Source organism: Hydra vulgaris, chromosome 04 (genome assembly GCF_038396675.1).
Source record: "Hydra vulgaris chromosome 04, alternate assembly HydraT2T_AEP".
In the NCBI taxonomy this organism is placed as follows: Eukaryota; Metazoa; Cnidaria; class Hydrozoa; order Anthoathecata; family Hydridae; genus Hydra; species Hydra vulgaris.
The window spans coordinates 21,418,541-21,428,344 of record NC_088923.1 but is presented as its reverse complement, the minus strand read 5'-3'; the positions used below and the strand labels follow the sequence as shown (position 1 = coordinate 21,428,344).

Here is a 9,804-nt window from a genome sequence, read left to right as displayed (position 1 = left end):
AAGCAAAAAATATTCCAATGAAATATGTGAACATATAGTCACGTACATATGCACAAATATTTATTTAAGTTGAGAATTCACATTTAACCGTGAGTTAGTTTGGCCGAGAGGTTGATGCGTACAATTCGACATCAAAGGTTCCGTCACCAAGTCGTAGTCAAGACTTATTTTACTTTTTATAAAAGTCAGAAAATTAACTTATGTATTGGTTAACTGGCAAATAATGAACAACGATAAGACGGTGTGGGTTTATTTTTTTGATAAAAAAAAGTTGTTATTTCTTTGAAAACATTTTATGCTATTAACAAGTACTTGTTAATTGTGATAAACTACAAAAACAAACATTACAAAGGAATTTATTTTTAATTCGTACGCTATTCGAAGACACCCCCCCCCATTTCCCCTTATTTACTCGCTATTGGAGACTTCCCTTCGGTATATGAGACCCCTTTTCCTGCTTTTGGAGACTTTCCCACTATGAGCATACGCACTTTATAGGACATGTACCAGAAAAAATCTGCGCGTGTTTTGATGTGGTATTTACGCAAACCGTGCATCATTTTAAATAGCTAATTGTTTTAAAATGTCATTGTATTAGTGTTATTCAGAATTTAAGCAACTCTGTTATCAAAACAATTAGTTTTAATTGAAATGTCATCAAATCAAGATAAGAAGCGAGAAAATTTTTTGCATTTTCTCGTTGAAAATCCTGGTATCAAACAAAACAACTTCTAAAGAGTTGCAGATTGCATTGAGAACAGTGCAAGCGTTGTGAAACGATTCAAGGACACTGATACAATCAAAAGGAAATCAGGAAGTGGAAGAAAAAAATGTTTTGTTAGGCGAGATCTTGGTAAAAAGGTGAAAGATGCCTTGGACAAAAAACCAGAGATTTCTCTTCGAACTTTAGCGAATAAATTTAAAATAAGAAACATCTTTTGCCGTTTTTAAGAACGCACGCGGGTAACCCTTTATTTTGGCCAATTTAGCGTCATGGCACTATTCTGGGACAACTTTAAACTGGCTTAGAGAACATAAAGTAGATTTCGTTGAAAAACACTGCAATCCTATCGAAAGATATTGGGTTCTTGTCAAAAGAAAACTAAGGTTCAATGTAAAAAGAAGCCAAAAACATTAAAGACTTTAAAAATAAATGGATTAGAGCTACCAAGAAAGTCCAGCCGAAGACTGTACAAAAGCTGATGTTGAGGGTAAAACCAAAGTGTGTGCGTTCTCACGTACAAAACTTCACAAACTTCCTTAAGTGAAATTTAAGAATATTAATATATGTACTTTCAAAATACATATAACAATCAATATCGAAATACAATAGTTAAATAAATATCCTTTAAAATGTCCGCGCAGATTTTTTCTAGTACATGTCTTAAAGCAACATTTTTAATGCCATTTTTTTCTAATTTTTTTAATAATATAGCATGATCAACAGTATCGAATGCTTTTGATAGTTCAATAAAGATTCCTAGAACAAGCTTGTTATTATCAAAAGAGTCATTTATTTTATTTACAAGATCTAATGTTGCATGTTTTAGTTAAATTATTGCTAATACCGAAAATTATTTAACAAACGTAATATCTTTAAAAATGCATATTTAAAATTTTTTTATTCGAATCAGTTAACTTTTCAAGACGATGTAATAGACTTAAAAAATATAGAGTGTTAAAAATATCAGAGTAAAAAATACTAAATATAGCAATTTAATCTGGTGGAATAAATTTTGAAAATAAAATTGTGTTCTAACTTAAGACTATTATAAAATTTACCACTAGATTTGAAACTCTAACATAGAATCATTACACACTCACTGCTTTTAAAATAAAAAGGTATTTTTGATGAACTTTTATGTGATCTTTACATATGTTAGTTTATTTTTTTATTTTTAAAATCTATTGCCCCTACATTCTAGATGACACAAGTTTATTGGATTTTTATGTTGTTCACTCTAACAATTGTTATTTTCCACCAAAAATGTTTATTGTTTGAAAAAAAACCCGCAAAGATAAGAAAACAATGCCTGTACTAATTTATATATTACAAATCTGCTAATTATGCCGTTGATTCGCTGAACAAACCTAAAACTTTATTTAGAAGTTTACGCAAACTTTGATTTGAACCAATACTTATGGTAACTAAAGTAAATTGACTATTATTTTGAATTAATTAAGAAGTTATCTAACTTGAATGGCATCAAGAGGTTGTTTGCATCCAACAAAGATGCATTTTTTATCTACGTCTGTAGAAAATTTATAAAGACAAGATAAAAAAATTATTTCATAGAAGCAAGTTGTAAAATGTATGAGGCCTACAAGGGGCAATCAGCATGGGGGATTGTACTTCATCTACAGCATAGGGGATTGTACTTCATCTGAGAGTATTAAGAACTCCTGAAGGTAAATTAAAAAATTGATTCTCGCCCAGATGTGCTTTAGTAGAATTCCAATAACTTAGATATATTTTGCTAATTATAAGGAGTTGAATAAACAATGTTCTATATATTAATGTACTATAATAAAGTATGTTACATATTAATATTTATATTTAATTAATACCTTGTATTAAATAGTGCGTGAAATTGAATCAAGAAGTTTGCTATCCCGCAAGTTTGGCGACTACCAACGGATCACACAAGCAACGCTACTTCATTGTTGATTACATAAAACGTTGCTCCGACACAAATACGCAACAAAAACTTTTCATACATTCCTTTATCTATTGCCGTAGTACTCCGCAGCCCAAAGTTACCTGTTCCAACTTCTCCTAAAAGCACTTTACGCTAATAAATTTTGAAATTGGGAATTTTTTAATTTACTATCGATTCTGTACTATAACAATATGAAAATATAGAACCAAAAAATAATATTGTGGAATATTGAGCTCCAAACATAAAATTATTATTGAGGTACAGATGATATTTCAACACGCCATTAATCACCTCAGGTTTATTTCTTCGAATACTGTAGTAACTGTATCCTTAAAAAAGAATATAAAATACGTTGTTTAACAGAAAAACTAAATTTTTATACGACGTCAAACCTGAAAAATTATTAAACGTTTAAAAGTCAGTTTTTTAAAAAAAATTTGATATTTATTTCTAGAAGTTAAAAAAGTTAGTTTTTTTTTAGCTCTTAAACTCGTAAAATAACAAGCAATAAAAATACAAACTTTTTGAATTTAAATTACTGAAAGATATTTAGTATTGTTAAAATATTTCTAATTTTTGTTTATGTACAAAAAGTAATTTTAGGACTTTAAACTAGGTAATTTCAATGAAAAACACTGGGTAATTTGAGCTTATTACGCGAAAATGGTGTTAGGAAATGAAGTCAAATTCACAAATAAACAAAAACAATGTTTCTACGCATTTTTTTTCTAACAAAAATGGATTGGATTTTTAGCTAAAATATTTTTCTTTATGAAAAAATAAATATCTTTATTTCAGCATTAACATTTTGTGCCACAAATTCTTTCATTTGTGAAGCTCAAAAGTTTTTTATCTAATCAGATTGAAGCTCAAAAGTTTTTTATCTAATCAGATTGAAGCTCAAAAGTTCTTTACCTTTTATTAAGTATAAAAATACTTTATATCTATATTATATCTTTTCTTGTTATTAATGTTCTCCAAGAAAATCTAATTGTCTTTTTACAGCGTACCGTGGAATAGGTATATATGCAATATAATGAGGTAGCTTCTACAGTTTTCCTTCAACTTTCAAGACAATAGAAGAAATCAAACCTCGAATCTTTTGTTTCTAAAGCAAGCGCTTTATCCATAGCCCCAGGACTGCTGATAAATTTTAATTTTTTAATGTTTTATTTTTATTATGTCTAATGGAAATTGGAATCAAACAAACTATGAAACAAACTTTTAAACTTTTAAAACTCTTTTAAAACTTTATTTTTTCACAATAAATGTGAAAATCACAATCAAATTTTATATCACAATAAATCTATATTTAAAGATAAAATGGAAGCAATGAGTTAGTATTCCTATAGTAAGATGAATAATTCACGCTTTTTATACAAAATACTCATAAAATAAACTAAAATTTTTGATTAGTATGCAATAGCGTTTATAAAAAAATATTCCTTCTTTTATAACTCATTTTTAAAAGCTGAAAAATAACTTTTCACTATGACATGCCCAAAGTTGTGTTTAAGCAAAAGATGTTGAATTTTCTTATAAAACAAAAAATGGTTTTACTGTCAACATTATTTTTATTATGGCTGACTAACACATGTAAGTTAGTTTGATCTATCTATATATGTATATATATATATATATATATATATATATATATATATATATATATATATATATATATATATATATATATATATGTATATATATATATATATATATATATATATATATATATATATATATATATATATACATACATATATATATATATACATATATATATATATATATATATATATATATATATATATATATATATATATATATATATATATATATATATATATACATATATATATATATATATATATATATATATATATATATATATATATATATATATATATATATATATATATATATATATATATATATATATATATATATATATATATATATATATATATATATTTATATATATATATATATATATATATATATATATACAGTATCGCACAAAACGAGTGCAACCAAAAAAATCTAATTGAGTGTCTATATATAAAAGTGCTGCATTTTTTCAATTTAGAGAAATAACTATGTAACTGTTTAGACACAAAGTTCTTCAAGTTTTATTCATCACAAAGTTCATTATTTGTACACGAAAATTAATAAATTAATCAAAAGTATTAAAAAAAGTTGATTTCCTTCTGGACAAAACAAGTGCAACTCGACAAAATGTTGACCAAGCTGTATTTCGCTATCAATATTTCGTGGCGAATCCTTTGTTGTCGATCACAGCCTTGCATCTTCGAGGCTTAGATTCGATCAGGTGATCAATGAAACTTTGTGGAATACCTGCCCAAGCCTTTTGGATCTGTTCAAACAGTTGATCCTTATTACGAACACCTTCATAATTAATTCTGCGGTTGACGATCTCCCACAGGTTCTCTATAGGGTTGAGATCCGGAGATTGAGGCGGCCAATCCATCACCGATAGGTGGTTGTCTTGAAACCACTGCTTGACTACTTTTGCAGTGTGTTTCGGATCGTTGTCTTGCTGAAAAACCCATTTTATTGGCATATTCCATTCAGCATGAGGTAACATAACATCTTTCAGGATATTTTTATACATGAAACGGTCCATTATTCCATCGTTTCGATGTATTGGACCTAGACCGTTAGCAGAAAAACACCCCCAGACCATTACATTGTCTCCACCATGCTTCACGGTCTTATGGCAGTAACGTAAATCGAGGCGTTTTCCGGCCGGTCGACGTACACGGCAAATACCATCGCTCCCAATGATGTTGAACTTCAATTCATCACTGAACAAGGACAGTTCGCCATTTTTGCACATTCCAGTCAATATGAGATGTAGCAATCAGGAGTCTTTTCTTCTGGTTTTTTAGTGAAATCAGCAGTTTCTTTGCAGGGCGTCGAGAAAACAATCCGGCTTCAACAGCACGTCGTCTGATTGTTCGGTCCGATACAGGCAGCTCTAATTGCTTTTGTATCTTGACTGATGATATCCAGGGATCCTTCTTGACAGATCTGACGATCATAGAATCCTCTCTAGAAGTGGTGGAACGCGGTCTTCCACCTTGTTATCTGCTGCCAACTTCCCCGGAGAACGATATTTGGAACATAGTCTTGATACGGTCCATTTTTTCACGCGATATTTATCACAAATACTTTTTTGTGACATTCCACTTACGTTATCGCCAATAATTTTCTTTCTTAGTTCCAATCCAAGACTGTTGGGAGCCATTTTGCACTTGAAGTCATAAAAATAATAAAAATAAATAATCACGCTTCTCAAGGCTTACCGTGTTACATTTACCTTGTGATGATACAATAATGCTCTGTGGAACACAACGTCTTGGTTGGATGTGGGCTGTATTGATGTAATGAAACACTTGTTGCATTTCACTTCTTGTATTGATGTTCTTCGATAAAACACTTTGATAAAACTCACTTCGATAAACTGTCTTGATAATACTGGCTGATTGACTTCATATACTGACTGAATTACATGTCGATTTACATGTCTCTTAAATAGTAAAATGAACCTGTGTGAACCTGTTCTGGAAGATTCTAGATGCTTCTTTTCGATGCTTCTGGAAGCTTCTGGATGCATCTGGATGCTTCTGAATGTTTCTGGATATTTCTGGATGCTACTGGATGCTTCCATATGCTTCTTCTAGAAGCTTCTGCATGCTTCTGGAAACTTCTGGATACTTCCTTTAATTATTAAAAAACTTCCGTGACGTTGACACGGACCAGACTTAAGAAAATGAAACAAACCAAAAAAGTTGCAATTGTTTTGTCCGCTGCAAAATGGCACTTGTCAACGAAATTCTGCCTGTGTGCTGTCACCTGTCAGCTGATTGCTCATGTCATGGCATGCTATGACTCCAGACTCCTGAACTGTTTGCTGTGGTAGTATAGTTCGTTTCGTTTTTAAGACATGTAAAATTAGGAACACTTTTTAGCATTGTTCGATTACACATTGTGTATGTGTGTAGAAAGAGAAAGCGTAAAATTGTCAAGTAATATAAGTAATATAAAACTTTTACAATAAATTTTAATATATTTTACAACTTTTGATGATTTAGGTAGCACCTTTTCATGTTATAGTTGCTCTGCATATAAAAAATGGGATTGTAATCAAGTCCAGTTGCTAAAATACTGCGAAAAAGGGAAAGAACAATGTATAACAATTTCCTACGAGTACGAAATGTTTATTAATATAAATAAAACGACCACCAACACCGTTTATAAAAAACATTGCGTCGATAAGTTTACAAGTTGCAAATCACATTGTCGTTTATTGGAGATGACCGGTGAAAAAAATTGCATGGTGAGACAATAATTAATTAGTACATTTATGTAATAAAAATATTTTAACTACATTTATATATTATAACAATATTGAATGAGTTTCAAAAATATTTCAACACAAAAATTTTATTTCGCAATTTAAAATATAATATTTAAACTACATTTTATATCCGGCAAAAAATTGCATGGTGTAGTAAGTAATATAGTAGTGTGATGAGAAAGTGAAAGTGAAAGTAAGAAGTATGACGAGATTAGACTCCAATTTTACCAAATAACGGATGAACAGTAAAATTTGAGATTATTTTTTTGAAATGCTCTAACTTTGCAGTGGATCAATATTTTTTGATAAAATAAAAAATAGCTCGCAGATTTATAATCAAGTAATTTATTTTTGAAGTTGCAATAGACTTGTTTCACCGTTTCGTCTTACAAAATCAAGCTTTCGATACACCCCTCCACACATATTCTGTACAGCATTTACATCTACTTTCTTCAAACAATACTTAATCCGTTGTTTTAATTCATCAACTGAAGTAGCCTGCCAATTGTTCTTATAAACTATTCCCTTCAAAATTGACCAAAAGTTTTCAACTGGACGAAGTTCAGGTACTGCAGGAGGATTATCGGCTTTTTGTACAAAAGTGATGTTTTTTGAGATCAAGTAGCTTGTCACTGATTTAGCATAATGGGCTAAAGCCAAGTCAGGCCAAAACACAAAATTACCCTCAGAATGATGTTTTTTATTAAAAGGCATCAGTCTTTTGATAATGCACTCTTTGAAATACACATATTTTGACAGCAAGGCCCGAAGGAATAAAATAGGGTGTTGAGATGCCTTGAGGTGAAATCGCTAACCTTACAAGCATTTTCTTTTCAAACTTTGCCTTGGACTTGTATTTCACACAACAAGAAACTGCTTTTGGATTGCTTGACCAATACCCAACGTTTGAGTTCTTATCAGAGTGAGAAAATATGAAGTATGATTCATCATCAATTATGAAATCACACCCACAAAAATTTTCTACACAATCTGCCACAACATGTTTGTACCTTAGAAAATTTCTCAGGGGTACTGGCTTGAATAGTCTGTTTTTTTTGGTAAACAATATTTGTGTGTTGCTGAATTGTATACACAACGTGAGATTGGCTGTACTTGAGCTTTCGAGCAATTTGTCGGGTGGAAATGCCAGAACGACCATCGATCATGCTTTTCAACTTGGTAATATTGGTTTTAGTCATTATTTTAGCTTTTCGACCTGAAGTGAACAACACGAAGTTTTGATTTGCCTTTTTCCCACATTGAAATGTATCCTTAAATGCTTGCTCTTGGGTGATTTTCTTTCAAAAAATGATCCACGACAACTTTTCTATCTTCCTTGAAATGCGAATCACAATGCCTATAACTTTCACGCTTCGTTTTGATGTAGATTACAAAATAGTAAGAATATTTTTATAAAACTTTGCCAGCAGCATCTACAGAGAGTGGGCTCTAAAATAGAAACAATAATTAAATCAGTGCACAAAAAAAAAAAAAAAAAAATAAAAACGGTTAAAAAAATCTCAAATTTTACTGTTCACCCGTTAAATTAAAGTGTTCTGTTTTATGTCATATTTGAAAGTATATTTTATTTCATACAATGTATGATATTCTAACATTCGAATATGACATAAAAAAAAAAAAAACAATTAAATTTATTTGGTAAAAGAGTAGTATGAGTAAGGTATATGTATCTATATATATACATATATATATATATATATATATATATATATATATATATATATATATATATATATATATATATATATATATATATATATATATACATATATATATATATATATATATATATATATATATATATATATATATATATATATATATATATATATATATATATATATATATATGTATCTATATATATATATATATATATATATATATATATATCATACATATACATCTATGAAAATAGGTACATGGTTACTAGAATTAAATAAAGTAATGGTAGTTGGTAATTTTTATCAATTTTTTTTTCTAGGCAAGCTGTTGTAATACATCAGGCTGTAATAAAGATGGCTATAAAAATTCATCGGTTTCACTTTTAAGCAACGTATTTTGCACAACTTTATCTTATGTAACATTTTTAGTTTTTATCTTAATATTGATTTTTTAATATTTCTTACTTTTTTATTTTTTATTTTTTTGTTGTTGAAAAATTATGAATACATTTCTTTTTTTAAATTAAATTTTGATGCAAAAAATGATTTAAAAAAATCGTAAATAAAATGATACTTTCCAATCAAAATCTCAAATCGAAACCTCAAAATCCAATCAAAATCTTCTACAATTTTCAGTATTTTTACAAATAATTACATTTTGTAATGCTTTTCATATAAATAACAAAACTAAAAAAAAAAAAGAACCTAGTTATAGTTTTATATAATTATGAGTTTTGTCTAAAAATTTAGGAACAGTAATAGCTTAGAACTTAGTACTTAAATCCTATAGAAACTAATATATAACAAAAAACACTATAATGTTTGTTAACTAACCTAGTTGACTGTTTGTCTACAATTAAGTTTTAACGCAATCAAGACAATATCTTTAATAAGGCACATTAGCACAGAGGTACCATACGGGATTCGTACGGGTTATCAATTGGTATCAATTTGTATATTCCAACAGATACGGCTTATAAATATTTTTATGTAATATAAAAATGTTTATTTATAATAATATAATAATTTATTATATATATTCATATATTATTATAAATAATCTAAACAAAATATATTTATA

At 28.8% G+C, this 9,804-nt stretch overlaps 1 long non-coding RNA gene across 2 annotated transcripts; it reads left to right on the top strand.

Annotated features, from left to right (window-relative positions):
- Positions 1-4,145: 4,145 nt before the first annotated feature.
- LOC105844761 (uncharacterized) lies at positions 4,146-9,180 on the top strand. 2 transcript variants are annotated; one of them, XR_010638106.1, is made up of 3 exons: positions 4,146-4,256; positions 6,776-7,020; positions 9,044-9,180. It is a non-coding gene; the product is annotated as an uncharacterized LOC105844761 (long non-coding RNA). The 2 variants fall into 2 exon arrangements; XR_010638107.1 differs by having other exon boundaries at positions 4,149-4,260; positions 6,780-7,020.
- Positions 9,181-9,804: the final 624 nt, after the last annotated feature.